Below are 16186 nucleotides of genomic sequence, written 5' to 3' on the forward strand. Positions count from 1 at the left end.
CTCCTTTCAGTTATGGCTGCCCCAATGCAACCCACCTGGCCGGATGGCCAAGATCTTCATCAGCCTGGCAGAGCCCAGAAGCCTAAGCAAGCCCAGGATGCACCATTGCCTAGCTCACACTCCCTCAGGGGATGTGTAAGGCAGCTAAGAAATTTTAAGGGATTTAGGGATTTGTCCCCTAAAGCAGACCTGCAGCTCTCAAAGGGAGAAACTCATTCCAGGGAACATATGAGAGCATCTTGTTCTGAAAACCCTTTCTGAGTGATGTGCAAAATACTGAATAGATGCATCATGCATGGGGCCTCTTTGCAATGCTATTTTCATCGGCTGAATAAACAAGGGGAAAACCTTTGGAGGGCAGCCCTACAATTCGAGCTTGAAGGTCTCACAGTATTTTGACTCTTCTTTTTTCTTTATGGAGGCTGGAAGAATGAATTGTGCAGTATTACGCAATATGTGCAGGAATTGTATAAAGAATGCTTCAAATTCTTGCTTTTGGAAAGAGGTTTTTGCTCTCAGTTTCTTTGCTTTTTAAAAATCACTTTATTTGTGTGGGGTTTTTTTCTGTTTTCTCCTTATTATCCATCTCACATGAATATAGTGTGTAATAAATGCTGGTTGATCCACTGTAGAAAAACTGAAGACCCAGTTGCATGTGTCTCCTGTGGATTCTTAAGCTCTCTTAATTTACTCTGTGTAGATCTGATAGCTCCTTTCTCTCATGTTAAAATCAGTTGGAAATCTTTTTCATAAAAAATAGTACCAACATAAATCCTAACAGCTTCTGAAGTTACACTGGCCACAGGGTATCTTTTTATAATGTGTTTCAGTCACAACTTTTTCTTAGACTAAACTTCATGTTTCTCATATCAGTATGTACCAACGGTAGCAGAGTCTGGAGTTTTTGGAGCTAGCTTTCCAGCAGAAGAGAAATCAGGGATGCAACTGAAGTAAGTGAGAGTTTAATGCTCAGAACAGGAGGTGTACACCTCTGGTAGGACAATGCGGAGTAAATAGCTTTTCTGCATGATAAAATTTTCTTCAATGCTAGGGAAAAATATGTGGAAGTCTTTATTTCAAAGGCATTGGATGAAGTGTGGCATTAATATGCTTAAGAGACATACAAAATAGCAAGAAGACTTCTAGTTGCTGTTCCAAGTCGTGTTTAGCATCAAGAAACACAGATGAGTTGTCTGGCTTTTAAGAAAAGAGATAGCTGAAGATATGTCACAAACAGTAAGAACATAAGCAAACACTTTGCCTGAAATGATCACTTTTCCAGTCACTGCAGGCCACATCATTCCAATTTAATTGCTTTCAGAGATAAAACTGCCTCTATTACCTGGTACTCAAATGCACTGTGTCCTATCCTACACCTCTGCACAGACAAGTTCCAGGAAAAGGATTTCAGGAAAACTATTTAGAAAATCAAAGACTAGCTTCAATTTAGGGAGCTGATTCTTTTAAGTGCAAAAGTAAAGACAAGCCTTCCATTTTCATATCTAATACATATAGTATATTTTGTATAACAAAAACATTCAGAAACCAGCTACAAAATTAAAATGTTTTATAAAATCTATAAAAATATACTGGCTATTATTTGTGATTCTGTGAATGTCACATCTTGTGCACTATGTGTTTAGCTAGAGTATATAGAAAATTGTCTGAAGCATCATTGCTGATATGATTCCACAGATAGAGATCTGTCTTTAAAACACACAGATAATGAAGTCACCTGACTTACAACTCTTTATGGTGCTTTACAACATGAAGTAAACATTGTCTTAAGACCGTGGTGAAGTTTCATGCTTGCAGTTTGATTTCCAGCAGGGCACATTCCACCTTGAATTAGTTTTCAACCACTTGCCAAAAAAAGAAAAATAAGCTGCTGCATTTGGATATGGAGTGTGAAATCACCCGGATAGGAGTAATGTGAGTGCACATAATTGTACACCTGTTAGTTATTTCTGAGAAACTAACCTGTTCATGCTACAATTAGGTACAGCGTAAATCACAAAGACAGAAAACACATTCAATCAGTTGGACATGGTGATGGGAAAAAAAATCAGATTTCATGGCTTGATAGAAAAATCCCATTAAGGTCTAAATTAATTATTTCTATGACTCAAATAAATTATCATCCAGGCTTACGTCGGTATTAACAAGACGAACATTTTGGGGAGAGAGAATTATGCGCTCCAGGGGGAGGTAGATGTAAATCACTGCAGTCAAGGATACAAGTGTTTAGCTAGGGTATGCACCGGAAATGCTTCTAGTGGGGATTCCAGTGAGAAATTACTTTGATGTGAGTGGTACCATATCTGGTGCATTTTTCAGATATAAGGCCACAAAACTTCGATTTGCAGTGTCAAAACACGATTTGCTGGCATCACATCAACAGCCCTGTGCTTTGAAGATAAACATAAACCAAGACTGCAGCAGCAGGCTTCAACACCATGTCAGTAACACAAGAGTCTCAACTGCAGTGTTTTGGCACAATAGAGAAATGTGTGAGCTTTAAGCACTGTCACAGAGTTTAAAACTTGACCATTCACTACTGGTAACCCCAACACCAGTGGCCCAGTACTGTTTGGATGCTGGCAGCTTGACATGGTGCTATTCCCTTTTTCAGTGGCTGCTGTCTCACAGAATTCATTGTAGGATGGATCGTGCATCAAGGCAAGGCATCTGCATGCGTCTGCTTCCAAAATATGCAATATTTTGGAATTATAGTTGCTTAACTCACCTAATATTTTTGCTCAGATAAGAATATATATAGTATGGTAAGCAAGTGGTTTCTCAGGTTTCTGCAGCACTGTAAAAAGAAATTAATAATCACATTTTACCCATATACTTTTAAAACTCTAACAGAGATCTCCTAGAGAGACTCAGAAGTTTTGCATGAGAGTAGTAAAAAGCTTCTATGTCTGAATACATAGACATTCCGTGAAATGCTCATTCTGTACTACTGTGTACCCTGAAACAACAACCTGCATCAACAACCGTATCAACATTATATTGTTTTATGTCTTGAAATAATGATCTGAATCAACAACAAGAATTATGTTACAACAAACACTACTAAATATTTTTTTTATACAAAAACTTTAGCCCAGCAAGCCCTGGGCTCTTTTATTTTATTTTTTTTTTAAATGACATAGGTCTTTCTTTAAAGCCCCCTGAAGATTATGTCATTGTCTGCAATAGGCCTTGGGTGGAGTACGTAACTTTCTGAGCTTGCTGACCATCTCCTTTCTGTAACAGTTTGTCAGATGCAAGACCACAGAAATCCATGGTAGCACAGATATGGAAAATGAGTAGGAGATGAGCACAAGAGCAAGAGCACACAGTGGCTCTTATGAAATCATCAATCATTTAATTTTTGCTAGCATATTTCATTTGTTCTCAGACAACTGCAAGAGAAGTGTAGGGAACAGAACAAAGGTCTTTATGTAACCTTTGTTGACCTCACTAAGGCTTTCGATACTGTGAGCAGAAAAGGTCTGTGGCAGTTTTTGGAACAATTGAGTTGTCCCCCCAAGTTCCTTAAAATGATCATCTCACTCCATGAGGATCAATACGGCCAAGTCAGATATGACAACACACTTTCTGAGCCCTTTCTAATAAAGAATGGCGTGAAACAAGGCTGCGTTCTCACTCCAACCCTCTTCACAGTCTTTTTCAGCATGATGCTCCAAAGGGCCACGGCAGACCTCGAGGATCAGGATGGTATCTACATTTGACACCATACTGATGGAAGCCTTTTCAACCTAAGGCGACTGAAGGTCCACACCAAGACCTTAAACCATCTTGTCCGGGAGCTGCTTTATGCTGATGACGCCGCCCTCGTTGCACACACAGAAGTAGCTCTGCAGCGTTTAACATTCTGCTTTGCAGATGCTGCTGAGCTCTTTGGGCTGGAAGTCAGCTTAAAGAAGACAGAAGTTCTCCATCAACCTGCACCTCAGGAAGTCTTCCATCATCCCCATATCACCATTGGCCAATCAGAGCTCAAATCAGTCCAGCAGTTTAATTACCTAGGTAGCTTCGTCTCCTCGGATGGTAAGACTGACGGAGAGATAGACAACAGGTTAGCAAAGGCATTTAGTGCCTTTGGAAAGCTTCATAAAAGAGTTTGGCAAAATAAATACTTGAAGAAAAGTACAAAGATCAGTGTTTACAGAGCCACAGTGCTGTCTACTCTCTTATATGGATCTGAATCATGGGTCGTCTACAGCCACCACTTGCGGCTCCTAGAACACTTCCATCAACGCTGCCTCCGTACAATCCTAAACATCCAATACATCTGTTCTAGAACAAGCAGCAGTCACAAGTATTGAGGCCATGGTACTGAGAACACAGCTGCGCTGGGCAGGGCACGTCTCAAGGATGAAGGACCACCACCTCCCTAAGATCCTGCTCTATGGTGAACTTGCCACCGGCTGCCGCATGAGAGGAGCCCCGAAGAGAAGATACAAGGACTCCCTGAAACAACATCTCAGCCTTGGCCATATTGATCAACATAACTGGTCTACTCTGGCCTCCAATCGGGAGGCCTGGAGACACACCATCTATAACGCTGCTGATGCCTTTGAGAAAGCACACAGGATCACCCTTGAGGAGAAAAGACAATGCAGAAAGAACTGTGTCTTGCGGAATATACCATCTAAGGAGTCTTTCTGCTGTGCCTTTTGCAGTTGGATATGTCTATCTCGTATTGGCCTCATTAGCTACCAGCGTGCCTGTAATAAATTTGGATAAAGCCTTCCTTAATCTTCGTTCGTGAAGCCTAGCCATGATTTCATTTTCCTTTGATTTGTAAGTTTTCCAAACCAAAAGATGATGGCAACCAGCCAACAATTTAAATATCTTTTAAGGTCATAAATACAGTCCTCAATCTTTGCTTATACTGCTATTAGTGTTAGTTCCACTTAGACATGTCTTCTGAAAAAGCAGTAGGTGGTCCAAATAAATATTCTCCTCTATTATATCTTCAAACAGCATTTGGGCTCCTGTGAAAACAGGTCTTTCTTTGATGCAATTGCTGTATTTTATGTACCAGAAACAGTTAGCTTTAGCACTTGTAAATCTTTCATAATCACTTCTTGATCAGGACAGTACTGAGTGGCATCTTCTGTCATGATTAGTGAGAATAAACAGATGAACGTAAAAGAGATTATCCCAGTAGAACTGCTGTCTCAGTGACTTTGGAGCTTTATTATGTCATGCTTGCTAAGCATTCAAGGTATGAAGCAACTTAGATTTAATTATGCTTTTTCAAAATGTTAAAAATTAACTTATTTATTAAATGAATGCTTTTAAAATGACATCTTAATGTTCCATAAGTAAGAGAGAGGATGATGAGCAATCATTCTACTACAGCTAAGAAGAAAATGTAAAGCAGTCAGATTAGAGTGTGGGGTGTCAGCCCTCTAACTAGAAGAATTGTCTCTTTTCAGAAGGAAAAAAGTGGAATGGGGATTAGTATGGCTGAGCTGGGGTTTATAAAGTCTATCTTGTAGAAAAACTAACAGGACAAGTGAATTTGCTTAGAAAGAGAATATGTACATTCTATATACACTGGGGCTAACTTTGTGATGCCAATGTCTCTCTGTCAATGAACTATATTCCAGAGTTGGCCACCCGTAATTGAAGGGCAGCAGAATGCTGGTGATCTCAGCACAGCAGGGGCTGTATCTTTGAGAAGTCTGCTAAAATAATAAACATTGAGGTGAATGGTGGGAGTGGTGAAGCAATCAGTTGTACTTTCTGCTGAGTTTATTTTGAGATGCACTGCAGACTGAATATTTTTCATTTCATCTTAATGCTGAAACCAGAACTCCAGCAAAGTCAATCTGGGAATTGTGAGCCGGATGAAATAAGTGTTAATTTAGTAAATTCTAGTACAAGATCCTCTTTCATGATTAGTAACTGAAGTGTGGACACCAGGCCTGCTTGAAGGGATGCGTGTGTCTGTCACCATTAACAAGATTAGAGTACACAGGCTTTGAAACAGACGAAAGCTGATCTCCTAGTGTAGCTTGATGCCTTCAACACAATTTCCAGGGACTCAGCACATCTGTAAGCAAAACAGAACAAGGACATGCCAGCTAAAACAGTGTGCAAAAGAGCAGAACAGAAAAGGCTCAAAGCATCTTTCCACCCTACAGCAGTGATCCCTTAGCTAATAGGTAGCAACAGAGCAGAGACAGGCACATGAGTCTTTCCCTCATGGAAAAACATCTTTATGCCCCACAGGGAGACAAGGAGCCCAGAGCCTGGAAAAGAGGGAGTTTGTTATAATTTTTGCCTTCAGTAGCTGCAATGATCATTGTACAAGCTGTTGAAAAAACCTCACAGCTCAGGTAATTGTGTAAGGTACAGTATTCACACTTTCCCCTTTTTTTCCAGGAAAGAGATGGTAAAGGACATTGCATACTGAGGGGAAAAAAAAAAGCTCCTAGTAACAGAAACTGGCAAAAACATCAACTCCAAAATGTTGAAAGGTAGTTATTTCCCAGAAAAACTGAAAGAATTATCGTTCCATTTCAGCTTTTATGAGAGACTGCATCCAGCTTGGCAAACCCAGACAGAGGTATAGGTACATACCTTGTTGCCAATAACAGCAGAGACAATAAAGTAGATGTGTTGGTACTGAGAACCTGAGGGGAACCTTTTGACTGTGCCTTATTTGTATCTGGACAGATGCTTCCATCTGAATTCAGGGTCTGCAAGTTGTTCTGATACTGTCAGTGTCCTGGTAAATATAAGAATTCAAAAGCCAACAAAATTCCAGAGAATATTCTAAATCTTTTAATTTAAAATGTATTTCAGTGTGAATTAAACTGTAAATGGTGGAGGGAGAAAAAGAATGAATGCAGTAGGATGAAAAGCAGACACTTATGAGTTCTCCTGAACAACTCAGACTTGAAAGAGCAAAGTGATTTATAATGCTTACTCCTCTTTTTTTTTAGATGCTTTTCTCTCTAAATCCATTTATTGTTCAAGTCCAGCAGGTTCTCAGTGTCAGACTGACATAATGATAGCCCTTCTCTGCCAAGAGAGAGAAAACAGTTTGCTACATGCTTGCCTGACACTCCTCATTATCATCTGTGCAAAACAAGCACTGAAAGAGAAGAAGAAATGAAAAAACTAACCCACTCTTCCTGGAGTCATTCATCAAGAGCTTTAGTAGCAAATGTTCCCAAACTTGCAACACAACCTCTTGAAACAAGAGCTGACTTCTTGCTAAATTCCAATATTAGTCACAGTTCTGCGGTCACAGCTCTTTGTTTTTAAATAGAAACCTTTCTCATGCCTGTGACAAGTTACTTTGTGGAGGTAAGAAAGGAAGGTAGGCAAGCTTAGGCTGCTGTTTGCCGTCCTCCGTTGCAGGTGACCACAGAGGGCAGAGTGGAGGGGGGAGGAAGAAAACAAACTCTCCAGAGGCTGACAGACACAGGACTTTCTGAAGGGTGAACAATGCAGGCAGTGTTACCTGCAAATGGGACCTTTCAACACCTTTGAAAAGGAGAAAACTTAAAAAATTAAACACTCCACAGTGGGTTCCTAGTAGCTTACAATCACTGCCAGCTACAGTCAAACAAGCCTACTTGTATAAGCTTGTTAATGGGGAGAAATGCATCTGATCGGTATGGCATTTGAACATGATTTATGAGAGGGCTTCTGACAGGATAAACTTTCTTTCCTTTTATGTGTCCTTGGCTTTAGGCAGCACCTGCTCACTTGCAGTGACGCGCTATCTGGAGATCTGTCATGGGAGCTGGCCACCTGCGTCAGCAGGGCTTAAAGGGTTCCCACATCAGGCGATGTAGAAGGATGCATTACTGTCTCTAATGGTAGCTCAGAATTGGGGGTGCCAGGATTTAGCACAAATGACATCCAGACACGCACCCTGACTCTCTGTGACCAAATGGAATGGTCATACGAAGGCTCCTGAGAAATGTGCGATCTCAGTCCTGCTCCTGGTAGCCTGTACTTATATCCACCCACCTCTCCTGATCACAGCAGCAAGGTTACTGACTCCTTGGAGCTGAAGATCAAACTAATCTTCCAGAACCCCCCTGGGAGAAGGTCAGTTCACTGCTGCTAGTGCCCTCAAAACCCCTGGTGTCAAATATGTGCAAGCCCTCAACATTTTGACTCTGCTCGCAGTTGTGCTCCTGATGACCCACCCACCCACAAATGAATTTCTCTCCCTCCTCATGAAGGAGGAAGAGACAGGACGCAGTCACATCCAGGGACACCAGGGTCTAAAATGGCTCTTCTGTCTCCTGATAGATCAGGGAAAAGTGGAACCAGGAAAAGTGTAGCTATATAAAGGCTGTGATCTAACCCCCAGAATATTTTGATCAGAGCTCATCAAGTCTAATATCACTTGCTGAAAACTACACCCAGAGCCATGCAATAATCTCTGTGGCAATAGAGTATCCAGGAGACTACATGTCCTGGACTCCTTTGTTCTGATCCCATGGGTCGGTGCATCCTCCTTTGCCTGCTCATCAACAGGAATAAACAAAAGCCTCACATCATCCCCAACTCTATCCTGGAGGGAATGACATTTTCTCAGACCTCCTCAGCACCACTATTCATCTCACAGTGCCCTTCCATGAGCTCTGGCTGCAGTTGGAAGAGTTACACTGGCAACAACCTGCACCACTAGCATGGCATTCCCCTTTAACATGAACACTACCACCAGCTTGGACCACACTGTCCAGCACTGTCTTTTCTTCCATCTTTCATAATGTAAGAGACAATAGGAGGAAACTAACTCAAAAAACCCTGACTACTTCCAGGCTCAAATGTCTTGTCATTTTTACCCCTAGTAGATTTCCACAAGGAACTTCAGTAGATAGCACAGTCTCTGGCTTTTTTGTCCTTTTTCATCTCACCTGCACTGCTGACAGAGCTGTATATGAACAGAGCTATCAGTGTGTTCATTCTTGCATTGTGGCAAGACTCCAGGGCTTGATCCAAAAATTCACAACATTTGAAACTCAGACTACGATAGGCATGGTTTCCCCTTCCCACCATGGAGGAATACTGTCAGAAAAATAAACAAAAGAACATGAATATTTGCTAGCACCAACCCACATTCCCTATCAATCTCAAAGTAGACAACAGGACACCATCAACTCAGTCATTATTCAGTTCAGTCTATGGGAATTCACTACTCCATTTTCAAAGCAAGTGGTTTGTATCTCACTGTGTTATTCTAATTGTTCCCTGAATACGTATGCTTTTTGACTTACACCCAACTAAAAGCTGAGACAAACGTGAATGAGGAATGATGAATACTGCTTGTTTCAAAAGGACAGAACTGAAACTTTCACCAAGAAAAACAAAGCACAAGCATAGTTTATTAGAAGCCAAATCTTTGTTTATCTACAGTGTTACAATTGGCAGTGATATGTATGCTTGACTTCAAGGCTTTAAAATTAAGTCATCTGTAGTCAAATAATGAAGAACGAAGAAAGTTGTTTGGAATTCAAAGACTGAAAGAAAGAAAGAAGTTGCTGAAAGTGACAGTCTGGTCATGACCCACACGATTGCTGGTTTTTGAAAAACATGGCTGAGAGAAGTTGCACGTAACTGTAAAATAACTGCAGAGGCACAACAATTTGAAGACATCTTAACCTGGGAACCATCAGCTCTGAATCTATAGCACTCTCTCCTCTAACAACTGGTATATTTGTGATATAGTCTGTGAAATACTTAAAGACTGTGGACAAGTCTCTGAACCTTGTGGGTCATGCAGTTTCATGGTGTGATAAGGCAAATTGAGAAAGCTAATTGTTTTCATGCTCCAGGCAATCTGCCAAGGGCAGCCTTTCTCTTAAGAGTCTAGGCAGACCTGGAAAAAGCTGGAGGTGAGGATGGTGAACTGTATGTAATAGAAAGGTTAGGATATATGGAGCTCACAATTGGCAATGACACAGTTGAGAGCCTCTGGGTGAGAATCAAGGGACAAACAAATAATGGAGATGTCATTGTGGGAGTCTGCTATAGACCTCCCAGCCAAAACAATGACACCAATTAATTCTTATTTGAGGAATAAAGGACACTTCCAAATCAACTGCCCTTGTCCTTGTGGGGGGCTTCAACTTGCCAGAAATAAACTGAGAGCATCACACATCTGGTACAACCCAGTCCAGAAGATTCCTGAAAAACCTTGATTACAACTTTATGGAACAGGTCCTAAGGGAGCCAACTTGGAAAGAAGCCCTCCTTGATCTGCTACTTGTCAGCAGAGCAGATCTCATGAGTGAAGTGGAGATCGGTGGCTGTCTTGGCCACAGCAACCATGAAGTGATTGAGTTTAAAATCTCTGTTGACAGGAGGAAAAGTGCCAGAAAAACCTCAACTGCAGACATCAGGAGAGCAGAATACAGGCTGCTCAGGGAATTAGTAAGTAAGGTCCCTGGGAAAATGCTTTTGTAGGTGCTGGGGTCCATCAGTGCAGGTAAGTTTTCAAGCATCACCTCCTAAGGCCACAGGAGCAGACAATACCCAAATGCTGGAAGTCAAGCAGGCGAGGTAGAAAGCCAGTTTGGCTGAGCAGGCATCTTCTCTTGGAAATATGGAAAAAAGGAAGGTGTATGCCTGGTGCCAGCAAGGTCCAGTGAAATGGGAAGAAATCAGAGATGCTACTTGCTGCTGTAGGAAGAAAAATTGTGTGGCCAAAACTCAACTGGAATTGAAGTAGGATAGAAATGTGGGGGACAAGGAAAAGAGTTTTTCAAATATATTAATGGCAGTGGACAGTATAGAAACAACATTGACCTGTTACAGGATGAGGATGGTCACCTCAAAAACAGGAATAGAGACAAGGTAGAAGTGTTTAATGCTTTCTTTAACTCTGTCTTCAGCACAGATGATGGCCCAAGGGGTCCTCAGTGCGACCATGACTACAAGAATGATCAACTCCCAGTCAACCCTGAAACTGTGTGGGATCTACTTTTCCAGCTGGATTCCTTACAAATTTATGGGGCTTGATGGGATTCATCCCAGAATCCTCTACGAGCTGGCTGATGTAATCTCAAAACATGTCTCGGGGATTTTTGAGCAGTCTTGGGAATCCAGGGAAGCCTCAGATGTCTGGAAGCTGGTGAACATTGTCCCTATTATCAAGAAGGGCAAGAAGGATGACCCTGGAAACTACAGGCCTGTCAGTCTCACTTCAGTGCCTGGTTAAGTTATGGAGAAGATTATTCTGGGAGATATTGAAAAACACCTGAAAGACAACTCAGTCATTGGTCAAAGCCAGCATGGCTTCAAGAGAGGAAAGTCCTACTGATCAAATCTGATTTCCTCTTATGGTAAGGTAGTTTACCAAACTGACCAAGGGAAGCGAGCTAATGTAATCTTTCTGGATTTCAGTAAAGCTTTTGATATTCTCATAGTATCCTTCTGGACAAAATGTCCAGCACAAAGCTGGATACACATATAATGTGGTGGGTGAGCAAATAGGGAGAGCTGTTGACTCCCTCAAGATCTCCACAAATTAGAGGATCGGGCAATCACCAACCATATGAAGTTTACCATGGGAAAGTGATGGATTCTCCCACTGGGATGGTGCAGCCCTAGTTACGTGTATAGACTAGGGAATGAGAGGCTGGAAAGCAGCACTGCGGAAAGGAACCTGGGGGTCCTGGTTGATGGCAAGTTGAATCTGAGTCAGCAGTGCCCTGGCAGCCAGGAGGGTCAACCATGTCCTGGGGGGATCAGGCAAAGCATCACCAGCTGGTCGAGGGAGGGGATTGTCCAGCTCCGCTCTGCGCTGGGGTGGCCTCACCTTGAATATTGCGTGCAGTTTGGGGCGCCACAGTATGAGTAATATGTAAAGCTATTAAAGAGTGTCCAAAGGAGGGCAACGAGGATGGTTGAAGGAACGAGGAAGGGCCTTGAGGGGAAGCCATAGGAGGATTGGCTGAGGTCACTTGGTCTGTTCAGCCTGGAGGAGACTGAGGGGAGAGCTCATTGTAATCCACAGCTTCCTCATGAGGGGAAGTGGAGGGGCAGATGACAATCTCTTCTCTCTGGAGAACACTACAGGACCCAAGGGAGAGGTCTGAAATTGTGCCAGGAGAGGTTTAGGCTGGGTATTAGGAAAGGATTCTTCACCCAGAGGATGTTTGGGTACTGGAACAGGCTCCCCAGGGATGTGGTCGCAGCAGCAAACCTGACAGAGTTCAAGAAGCATTCGGATGATACTCTCAGGCACATGGTGGGACTCTTGGGGATGGAACTCTGATAGGGGTTGGACTTGATGATTCTTGTGGGTCCCTTCCAACTTGACGTATTTTGTGATTCTCTGAGTCTATGTAAGTTACAAAAGAAAACAGCTTTACATTTAAAAACTAATACCTCTAATTGCATGAAGCTGACTTTAGAATATGCTTAAATTTTTGTAGAGATATCAATTTAATAGTTTTCTGAGCTGTTATAATTGAATAATAATCTCCGCATAACAGCAACAAAGAAGAAAGGGTAACAAAAGGAATATGTACCATGTTTTAAATACTGAAGTTGAAAGAGAGCAAGCCTTGGAAAATGATCCATTAAGAGAATCCAAGTTCTGCAGAAATGAAGGTATTACTTTCTTCTTACCCTGTTCCAGAGGATGGCATCCTGTGAAACTAATGGGAGCAGAATGAAGACACATAGAAGGTAGTAACATTGCATAGCAGACCAGCACTGTGTGAAGTTTTCCATGCCATTAAATTGAGAAGGTAGCTGATTTTATTGCAAGGATAACTTAATAAGCAAAATAGCATATACTGCAATAGTAACCATGACAGCAAAATTCTGAGAAGATGAGACTGCTCCCAAGGACTAGAAGGGAAAGCTCTCTTGCACATCACAGTTATTATTATCTTGTTCTCCTTTTCCTTTCTATCATCATGAGAAGATGGCTACTTCTATGAAGTTGTTTTGCAGATCAGAATGGTCATGATGAAACCATGAAGACAGATGCAGTTCAGGAAAACAAGATTCTCATAGAAATCATAGGAAATATGCCAGAGGGAGAAGCAGAAGATGCTAGTTAGAGCAGAAAAGAAGTGATTCTTAAACACTCAGATATTGCCCATAATTTATAAGCATCAGTGAGACGAAAGAACTCAAATCCAATGGGACAGGTACCATAAGAAGACCTTCTGGAAGCTAATTAGGAAATACATACATGCTATATTGATCAGCTAGGGCAGACTGCTTTAAACCTCACCACTGCTGGCACAGACTAAACACCTAGATTATGGTATTAAAAGTGCCAAAACTGAACAGCAAGCTCACAGACCAAAAGCTTTCTTCTTTGCTGGTTGCCTTTGATTTACTGGCAGACATACTTAAATCCAGACTTCTTAAATCCAGGTCTTGCCCAAGACCCCACGCAGCAGAAATCTCTATTGCCTAACATCAACATGCAGCAAAGCTCTGAAATAGTTAAACAGGCCAAGTGACACATGGGTATTTGCCTCTGTTTTGAAGCTTAGAGGAAGAAAAAAACCTCCATCACTTGCAAATCCTGGGCAAGTTCCAGCAGGCAGAACACAAGGGTGAAAAAGTCCTTCCACATCTGTGTTTATTATGACAAATACCACTTAAACTCCCAGTCTGCATTGCAACTGTTGGCTATTTTTGACAATATGACAACAAAGGTGGAAAAATCAAAGGTGTGTCCCAACCTCCACCCCCATTCCATTATCTGAAGATCTACTTTGAGCAAATTACTGTTCTGTGTTATCTGTCAGCTCTCCACTGTCAATGTTGAAAAAGGAACATGGAGAGACTAACCCTGGGTTCTTTACGTCTGAATAAGTAAATGCTTTCCCAGCAATGTCAGTACAGGTGAACCCATTCATAGAGAAAGAACAAAGTAACAAGCAGGGTAACTTAAACCTTAATTAGGATATTAAATCTGTTGAATTTCCTTGCCTCAGAAGCATAGAACAGGAGAGAAAACTCAAGTTTTTCAAAGAAGACTCAAAAGTTCTCCACTTTTCTCTGAGTCATCTTGCTTTGGGTACAAGAAGCAGGCAGTCATAGCCAAATGAATCAGGTGGCATAGATGGATGCTCTATAAACCTTTGCATAGCAGGAAAGGTTATACACTGGGATGGTTCAGGCAGAAATTTGGATAAAAGGAATTATTGTGTAAAATCATATGGTTTCCATTTATGCTGTGCTATATTGTTTCTATAGAATCTCTGTAGACAAACCATTGTAAAATACCAAAATAACTGAAAATAACCAAAATAACTGAAAGTCTGCAATCATGCTATGCCATAGGTGCTTGCTCCAAAGGCTACCTCTAAGACAACTGTTGGTGTTCCTAAGACAAGGAGACCAACAGGACATAACTGCACTTCCTGATGCTTGAACTGAAGATGTTTCAGCACAGAACTATCATTCTAGATATTCGTCACTGATTGACACTGAAGCTTCATAAAACTGAGTGTTTAACTATCAAGTGTCTTTATTTAATAGAACTATTCAAGGCATTATAAATTTTCCTTTCTGCTTAGCCAAAGACACCATCAGTATGTGCTTTAGAAGTCAAATGGCTTCTATATTTTACTGCTAAGCACTGACATCTCTGCTTTGGAAGTAGGTATGGTCTTGACTTAGGTTTTTTTCTGCATTAAGCAGAAAAAAAGGTTTGTATAAGAAAACCCATAGGAGATAATTTGTCAAAAGAAAGAGCAACACACTTTAAATGTGGAACAAGCCAGTCTTCTAAATGCTCAGACATACACAAGTGTAGAGCAAGGCATGACCAGCGAGCAGAATGTAGCGATAAGAGGTCACAGAGCAGAGTAGATGGTAGAACTGAAAAGTATTTTGAGCTCTTAGAGGAAGTTGAGCTTTCTCCTTTTTGTAACACCTTCACAAAGGCATTTTCTGAAAGTCAAGTGTCTTTAAATTGTGAGAGTCTTGTGCTAATGTGGCTTACAAAGGTAAAACTATTTGATCCATAAAATGATTAATATGACCAGCCTATACAAGCCTGAGCATCGCTGAGTGGCTGCCTAGACCAGTAAATCAAGTGCCTGACTATAATGAAATTATTAGCTTAAGTCTCACTGACTTCATCAAAACTTACACTTTGTCAGCAGGCTTTTGGTTTATTGGTTTCTCCAGATCAAAAGGGAGTGTTAACAAGCTTTGGGAAATCCTGAAGAATACTCCATGCCTCCTAGTGATGTAAATAGTACCACTAACAAGAAAATCTCCCTGAAAGAAATTGAAGGTATTTTTTCCTAGACATGCTTATGTTTCTCAGACTAAAAAAAGCACAAAAATATCAGTGCACAAAAGTACCTGAATACTATTAGAGGCATTTATGGTGGAGCAGACCACTTTGAAAAGCTGCTTTCTGTCAGTGAGTGAGAGGACACCGGGACAGTCCTCTTTCTAGTGGAGTTCCTTCTAAGTATATTTACTTACACGTGGAAGCAAGCTACTGAATAAAGCCTTGCTGTCTAGTCACTTTTAACATTGCAATTTTCTATTGGCATATTTCACTGTTAAAACGCAGTTAAAGGAGTATTGTAGACATGGTAAGCTGGTGCAACTCTCACTAAACGCTCATAGACATACCTGAAGGCCTGCTCAGTTAAGAAATAATGAACTTTGGCCAGTGTTTTTATTTTGTTAAAGAAATAGTTTTATTAATATTAGCTGTTGACGTGAGACTAATTAAAACTCTTGTTGTGAACAAAAGTTTCAATTGATAGAGCTGAGTTCCACTCTTCAAAAATGTAGAAAACTACTTCTGTGTGTAATAATAATACTGTAGCATGGCCTCCTGGGCAAGAGACTGCTATCAGTCCCCATTTGGGAGAGTACTTCACCTTTTCTCTACCACTTCTATCTGACTTTATAATCTGCAACACTACTAAACCTTTCAGAACAAGACAACAATGAGGTTTATTGTAAACCATGTGGGCTCTAGGGAGAGAAGGACTGTGCATCCTGACTCTTTTTGCTAAGACCCTGAGAGAAGAACAATGAAACAGGAATCTTGTAAAGGATTTATGATGCCTAGGATTAAGAAAACATGTGAATGGTCTTGCTTAACTAGCCTGAGATAAGAGAAACATGTGGAACACTTCAGTGCAACATAACTAATGTTTCCGTGCAGGTGCTAAATAAAACAAATACT

This window comes from Chiroxiphia lanceolata, chromosome Z (genome assembly GCF_009829145.1).
Source record: "Chiroxiphia lanceolata isolate bChiLan1 chromosome Z, bChiLan1.pri, whole genome shotgun sequence".
NCBI lineage: Eukaryota > Metazoa > Chordata > Aves > Passeriformes > Pipridae > Chiroxiphia > Chiroxiphia lanceolata.